The sequence below is a fragment of the Oratosquilla oratoria genome, chromosome 16 (genome assembly GCF_046742065.1).
Source record: "Oratosquilla oratoria isolate Oo_2021 chromosome 16, ASM4674206v1, whole genome shotgun sequence".
Lineage (NCBI taxonomy): Eukaryota > Metazoa > Arthropoda > Malacostraca > Stomatopoda > Squillidae > Oratosquilla > Oratosquilla oratoria.
The window spans coordinates 52,683,584-52,692,192 of NC_134792.1; positions in this window are offsets into that span (position 1 = coordinate 52,683,584).

Consider the following 8,609-nt stretch of genomic DNA (forward strand, 5'->3'; position numbering starts at 1 on the left):
TTTTTTTTTCTCAAATGTCACACGGTGATCCACGCATGATTGAGCCTTTTACGGTGTGACCTGTGGAATGAAGCTTTCTGATATAATAAGGACGATTTGAAATGTCACTTGATGACCCACTCCGGAACAAAAAAGGCCTTTCCAACAGCTTGAAGGAGCAGTAAGTATCTAACAGCATATGGTAATCAACACAGGTGAGAAGACTTGATTGTCTGACTTGTGCGATGCAGCTTTCTCGCGAGAGATGCTTTCAAATATCACATGGTAACTCACACGAGATAAGAACTTGAAGTTCATAGGGTAATACTGGCACTCCTGATTCCATTATCTATGTTTATGGGTTCTCGGGAACATGTCAGGAATGAAGGCAATCGTAGATATAATCAGACGTAGGTGGTAAAGTATACTCCCCTCCCCTTGTCATTTCTACCTATTTGGTATGTGCCGTTCACATACCAACGGAGTCAGCATTTTTAAAGGAGAAACTGGGAGAGTTTGAACAATCCCATAACATCGGAAATATAGATAATTAGGAATGCCCGATGTGAGTAATTCAATTAGGATGGGTGACGACCTACAAGGGATGGACGAAGCCGTTGTCAAGGTTGAGTTATGGGATGGCGATCAATTATAGGAAGCCGTATCCAGACTATGTTGGGAATTTCATTCATGCAGGTAGAGTATTAGACATGAAGATATACATGCACACTCGATGATCCCCAGTGCAAATATTAATCTATTTTCAACCACATTAACTTTTCACTTTCAATTCCATGTCATCACGATCGAGACTGACAATGCGCTCAACGAAGACATGAAAAATTAATGTGGTTGAAAATAGATAAATATCTGCACTGGGGACCATTCAGTGTGTGTGTGTGTATAACACTTGCCCACGCGCACGTACTACCATTGCACCATCATAGCGGGGATGGGTTGAGCATAAGATTCGTGCTGTATATGTATGTAACTCGAGCATACAAATATAAGAAATTGTGCTCAACTTATATCTCTCTTGATGGCGCAGTGGTTAGTCACTGTTCACTTTGGTATGTCTGAGCTGGGTTCGAGTCCTTGGCCTCACTGCGTATCAGTTTCCGCATATGTCTCCGTTGAGCGCATTGTCAGTCTCGCTCGTGATGACATGGAATTAAAAGTAATAAGTTAATGTGGTTGAAAATATAGATGTAAGTGTTACCACTGTCGCCGCCCTTGTAATCCTCTCTTATGGATATGGCGACTCACTTCTATTAGTTATAATCTCCTGTCCAGGAATCCCCCCGAGATGATATATACAAGATCTTACGTGAGCTTTGCAGTGACGTGGTGACTTCCTTGGTTCAGTGGTTTAAGGTCCTCACCAAAGGGCGTGATCTTACATACGTGGGCCAACGATCTTTCTCCTCCACCCTTTCACCAGTCTTTACGGCATTATTGTTTGGAATAATCTCGAGAATTCCACCCATGCAGGCAGTCCAGGTGTCCATATATGTATGTTCTATATAAATATTGATAAAACAAAAAATGTGAAATTTTGCATGTACTATATGAAATAATTTGATAAAAAAAAAAAAAAAGTGACATAAAAAGATTCTTACCCCTAATAGATTATCGCATGCACTGGGACTAGACTGAATGTCCTGCTTCGACAACAATTGACAGATTATTACGGCATAGCGACTATATTAATTTGATTCACAGTTTTTGTATTTTATTAAGTTCCAATAACTTCATTCCTGGTTTCAACCTTAAGCACTTTACTGGTTGTAAAACTTACTACTGATCCTGTATCAGTAAATATATGAATAGGTCTATTGAGTAATTTGATAGAATAAAAAGATGTGATAGTTTGTATGTATGATGTACTCATAAAAAAAAGTCATATCAAGAGGTGGCCTGAAGTTATACTTGGATGGGTTTAGTACTTGTCAAAATACAGAAATTTAAAAAAGGCAATAAAAAACGAAAACGACAATACGAAATGAATATCGCTGATAGACCCAAAGAGAATCCCCCCAAAATTCTATAGTTACATTAGAGATAAATAGGTCATTAGGAATCACATTGGCCCACTATTATCTGCTGACGGTCAACTTGAGCATTCAAACAAAGTAATGTGTGATATTTTAAACGAATTGTAGCTCAGTATTCGTAAACTAAAGACCTCAAAGTGAACTCCAAACTGGGTAAACTTACTACGGTCAATATAAAAGAAAAAATTAAAAGGTGTATAGATAATAGAGAAACTCAAAATTGATAAAACACCAAAAATCTTAAAGGAAACGAAAAATGAGAATATTGTTCCATTAGAAATTATTAAAAAAAAAAAAAAAAAAAAAAAAAATCCATCATATCCGGAGATGTCCAAAGAGAATGGAAGCTAGCTATCATTTTCCAATGTTAAAAAAAAAAAAGAAAAAAGAAAAGAAAGAAAAAAAAACAGAAACCAAATAAGTACAGGCCTATAAGAAAGTAACTGATAAATGATAGCCACATGCATGGGTTCAGACGGAAACGTTCTTGCGAGACTAACTCAGATTGTACAACACAGTCATCTCAATTTATGAGTAAAGAAACAATATAGATTTAATACATTTAAACTTTGTAAAAGCTTTTGATACCGTCCCCCACGAAAGACTACTTACTGAATTAGCTTCACACAGACAAGTGTAGCCTGATAAGTTGGACTAGAAATTGGTTGAATGATCGAAAACAGAGAGTGGTTTTAAATGGCAAAACTACTAGATGAAAAAATGTTACTAGTGGAGTTCCTCAGGTTCCGTTTTTGGGCCACTTCTATTCATAGTGTATACAAATGATATAGACCACGGACTAAAATCGCTGTCTCCAAATTTGCTGATGATACAAAATTGTGCGGAATTGCAAATGATCACTTAAATCAATTAGATATTCAAGAAGATTTAGATAAATTACAGCAATGATCTGAAAAAGTGGCTAATGGAATTTAAGACAAATGCAAAGTTATGCACAGAGATCAAAATAACAGTAAGTACGATTGCAAGTTATTTAGAAATTCGTTAACAAAAGTGGATAGTGAGAGGGATCTCGGCATAATTATCAGTAACGATCTCAAATCATCTAAGCAGTGTATTTCAGCCTTTGAGAAAACAAATAAGATTCTAGGACTGATTGCGCGATCTTTTGGCTTCAAAAGTCCATCTCTCATTAACAAGCTATATAAATCGTTAGTTCGTCCACATTTAGAATATGCTGTTTCCGAATGGTCACCGAATCTCATTAAAGACATTGACAGATTGGAACAAGTACAACGGCGAGCCACAAAACTGATTCCAAATATAAAAAATAAATCATACGAAAATCGACTAAAATTAATCTGCCCCCCCCCCAAAAAAAAAAAAAAGCGTAGACTCAGAGGTGACTTGATACAGGTATTTAAGATTATAAAGGGGATTGACATCAAAAGTGACAAAATTCTTACATTGAGAATCCGACAAGAAATAGTCGTCTCAAACTGTCAGGAAATAGATTTGATTTGGAAGTGGGTAGAAACAACTTGGCCAACCATGTAGTTAATGAACGGAATAAACTTCCTGCAGAGGCAGTGCAATGTAGTTCAGTTCGAAGCTTTCAGATTCGTTTAGACAAACATCTAAGCAAGATTCTGTAATGACTACCATTTATTTTATATTATTTGATTATTTGTTATTATTTGCTTGTTTTTCATTTATTATTGTTTCTCTGCCAATTTGTTATTTACTATTTACTTGTATCTTTATTATTTGACTATACTTATGCATTTCTTTATTCTATTTGTCGTTATCTATATTACAGTTTTTGTTTTATTATATTTATCGCTATTTATATTATCACATTTTTTATTATTATTATATTTTTTCGCATCCGACCTAGTTATGGACCAAAAGGTCTCCTGTCGGCATGTTCCGCCTTTGTAATCCTTTGTAAGAAATTCGCAGATAAGATGGTACCGTGCAAAGAACCGAAGAGAGAAATGCCAAGGGTGTGTGGTGGTGACAGATTTAGAGGTGAATCAACCAAGAGACACTGGAGAACACAACCATGTATCGCACGATTCAGCAGTGAAAATAGGCAAGGCTAAAACAGAAGTGAAGAGATTGGCTGAGACAGGAGTTTGTAACCCTGTGCAGATAATCTCCAGGGGCTGTATACACAAAACTTTTTTATTTAGGCTTAACAATCTCTGCTAGCTAACAGAAAATCACAAAAAGTTATGCACCAATGCTTAACTAACAAATGTTAGCTAGTAAGCAGTTGTTTGTCAAGTCCCGCTAAACAATGCTGAAGTTAGCAGCTTATGAACATGTAAATGGGCGTATTATTAAAAATTGCACACATAAAACAATGTTATTAATGCAGTTGTTCAGAATTTATTAATAGAGTATCATGATAGCACATACATATCGTATGTATGTTTTTTTAGGAGTACTTATTAACCAACGACATATTTTTGAACGAAGGCGCATCGCACCGTATGTTTGTATACATTGGTACAGTAGAAATTTATGCCGAGGAAATAAAAATATATTGTTTTATTTATTAAGATTATACAGTATATTGGAGTACTGTAGCTTGCCTATACTGTATATGAAATATGAATTAATTATTTGTTTATACAAGATTGGATCACATGAAGATTGTCCACCCGAGTACCCAACTGAACGTTGTCCAGCCGCGCTCTCATGAAGATTGTCCACCCCAACAGAGCTCGTATGCCCCACTGATCGCGGCTATTTAGTCTAGTCTATAAAATTTGGGAGGGAGGCTCCCACGGGCTTTAGGTGTGAGCCCGTTTGGTGGGTGTTTGGACATACGAGTGTGTGTGGGCCCAGCTACACACACTCATACATTCACAAGATGTGCACACGTATATGAATGCGCATGGACATCTCCGTGAATGCACCCTTCTCAATATAACTTTATCTGATGGTAAGTGGTGACATCTTGTTTTATATAATGTAAAGAAGGGGGGGGATCCAATGTATGAGTGTGTATGGCCTTGGCCACACACACTCATACATACATTAGATGTGAATACGTATGCAATATACGTATGCACATCGCCATGAATACACCCTTCCGGACAGTAAACATATATATTGAAATTACAGGGGGGGGGGATGATTCAATGTATGAGCGTGTGTGGCCTTGGTCACACACACTCATACATACATTAGATGTGCATACGCATGCAGTATACGTATGCACATCGCCATGAATTCACCCTTCCGGACAGAGGCATGTATATATAAAAATTAAAGGGGGGGCTGACACTCCACCAGCCGACGCAGTTCAAACGGACTTAAGTGGCTGCATAGGCGGCGCACAAGACCCTCAGATGTTGTCGGAGGCCCTCTCCTCAGAAAAGCAGTTGCGGGGCAATGTTTGAGGTAGTGGTCAAGGGTGGCTTCAGGGTGGCGGCAATGATGGCATCTTCTTTCTTCTGGTGTGGGGTTCGTCTTGATTTGCCAGAAACAACGGTCCTCCAGCCACAGACGGAAGAGCAGGGTTTCCACTTTTCTAGGTGTGGAGCGAGGAAGTACAAGGGGCTCGTAGTCTGTGACTGCCCTGTACCACCTCGCCCTCTCTGACACCTCTGCCTCCAGTCTGTGCTCGAGGAACCGTTGTACCTGGTTAAGAGCCCTGGTGCGTAGGCGCAACTGATTTCTGCTGAGAGGGACGACAACATCGACTTCAGGTCTTTTGCGCGCCGCTTCTGCTGCGGCGTCGGCTAACTCATTACCTGGGACACCTACGTGGCTTGGCACCCAGTTGAGCGTAACACTCCTGCCTTGCTGATGCAGCTTCAGCAGGAGTGCTAGGATGGAGGTCAGTAGGCGTACATTGTCGCTGGGCTGTATCGATTCTAAGCTGCCTAGCAAAGACTGTGAGTCCGTGTGGATCACCACAGGACCAGCTCGAGATATTAGAGCATGCTCTAACGCTCCTTGGACCGCTATGGCCTCAGCTTGGAGAGTGGACGCATGATCAGATACTCTCCTGCCGTAGGTCAAACCATCCGTCACAAAAGCAGCCCCCGCACTGCGAGGCCTGTTGGGGTCTACGGAGCCATCCGTGTAATAGACCGCCGTTCCAGGTCTCGACAGTGCGCGGACGCCTTGTAGGGCCTGTGCTCGTACTCTTTCCTGGTCACATAACTTCTTCTTACTGGGAAGCTTTGTGACAACGAAAGTTGCAGGTATCGACAGCCATGGTGGTGGGGGCTTGAACTCTGGATGTGGAGAGTCCCTGCCCTTCTCAAGGAGAGTGCTGGTGAGCTTGAAGGAGTTCAGGATCCCTTCCGCCTGTGCCAGCCAGGTATCGGAGTGGATAAGAGTACCCACCCGTCCCAGAGCTGTCACAAGGCTCTGACTCAGCTCAGTTATCCTGGGGCTCTGGACCAACTTGGCAAGAAAGTCGACCTCCAGCCTTCTGACCCGTGATGTTAATGAAGGCAACGAAGCCTCCATTCGGAGGTTAACGATCTTAGTCCAAGGTTGAGCTCCTAGGATAATCCTTGCTGCGGCATTTTGGTAAGGCTCCAGGTCTTCAAGCTTGGCAGTCGCCACATTTATGAGAGCTGGGGCAGCGTAGTCCACCAGACTGCGGACTGCGTGCACATAGAATGTGCGAAGGACCCGATGCGTGGCACCGAGTGCCTTCCCCGTCATTGCTCTCATAACTGTGGTTCTTGCTTTCAGTCTCTTCTTGAGATAGGTAAGTTCCCTCTGAAAGGTGAGCCTCTCATCAAACCAGACCCCCAGGTACTGATACTGGTGAACCCAGTCCAGCCTAAGGTCCTGTATGGTGAGGTGCTTCCCTTCTGTCCTGAGTCTCAGTGCCATAGCTTTCGACTTTGTAGGGGAGATCTTTAACCCCAACCTGCTACATTCCGTCCCCACGGTGCTTAAACAGCGCTGAGCCCTGTTGAAGCACTGCCGTTTTCCAGTAATTAAGAGCGCAATATCATCTGCATAGCAGATGACCTTGCACCCCTGTGGTAGAGGTAGTTCCAGAATGTTGGAGACGAGCACATTGAACAGAGTGGGGCTGAGGACCCCCCCCCCCCTGTGGAGTGCCATTCTCCAACATTCTGGCCTCTGATATGTGACCTTGAAAGCGTACTTTCGCAGACCGGTGACTGAGATAGTCAGCAATCCAAGAAAGCAGCTTGCCTTTTACGCCCTTGCGAGCAAGGGTGTCCAATATCACAAGTGGACTGGCCAGCTCAAACGCCTTTTCCAAATCCAAAAAGACCACAATGGACGGTGTTCCACTGACAGCATTGAGGAGTGTTGCTATACTGTTTGCTGTGCCAGTGCCCTTGCAGTAAGCATGGATATGCTCATGCAATGGGCCCAGTTTCCACAGCAGCCTGTTTAGCACCATCCTCTCCGCTGTCTTTCCCATGCAGCTTGTCAGGCTGATGGGGCGGTAAGCACTAGGTTCCTTTGGCTTTGGAATTGGCGTTATGATTGCCGTCTTCCAGGCTGTTGGTAGCTTGCCAGTCCTCCAAGACGCGTTTATCACCCTTAGAAGTGCCTCGTCACCCGCTGGCCCAAGGTGGGCCAGCATGGAATAGGTGATGAGGTCCTCTCCAGGTGCCGTGTCTGAGCTGGTCTTGTGCGTGACCCGTAGCTCCTGAAGCGTAAAGCTAGCGTCAGTATCATCCGTCCGACTCGCCACGTCCTCAACACCATGGCGCCTCACTCCTTGGAGGTTCTGAAGTGTGTCTTGAACACACTGCGGGAGTGAGGTGCTGCTGGAGCGAGAGAGGAACTCCTGCACCAGCCGCTTCGCCTCAGCATCAGGGGCATGATGAGTGTGTCGTGGTTGAGTCCTGCCAGTAGCCTTACGGAGCTTAGACCACAGCTCTGCTAGGGAGGTGTGAGCAGTAAAGCCCTCACACCATTCAAGAAATTTAGCTCTTCTGGCATCTGCAGCTATGACGTGAGCGTCATGAACTGCAGCGCGCAAGTTAGCCAAATTGGTCTGAGTTCGGCGCCGTCGGAAAACACGCCTAAGCATGTTCACCCGATGGTTGGCCTCTCTCACCTCGGGGGTATAATACCAGCTGTTCTTATGTTCTCTGGGGGATTGGCGAGTCTTTGGGATGGCTCTGTTGGCAGCCACCTGAATGGCTGCAGAAAAGTCAGCTTCCAACGTTTCCACGTCCTGTGGTGGAACATAGGACGCTGCCCATTCTTCAACAGACTTCTCAAACACTGGCCAGTTTGCCAAAGCTGTCTTCCACCTGGGAACAGGTAATACAGCTGGTATGGGTGGTGAATCCCGTATGTGCACAGAGACACCGAAGTGATCGCTAGTGACAATAGGATGCACCTCCCAGGTTACCCTAGGGAGGAGAGTGGCCGTCGCCAAGGTCAGATCAAGTCGTCCACCTCGCACGTGCGTCGGATTTCCATCATTCAACAACGCAATGTCAGGGCATTCGTCTAATACTGAACTTAAGTGGCGCCCAGCGACATTGGGCCCTTGGGACGACATCAAAATTTCATGGTGGGCGTTGAAGTCCCCTCCTATGATGAGGAGCCTGTCCGCAGCAAGAGTACACACTTCTCCAAGGTCCA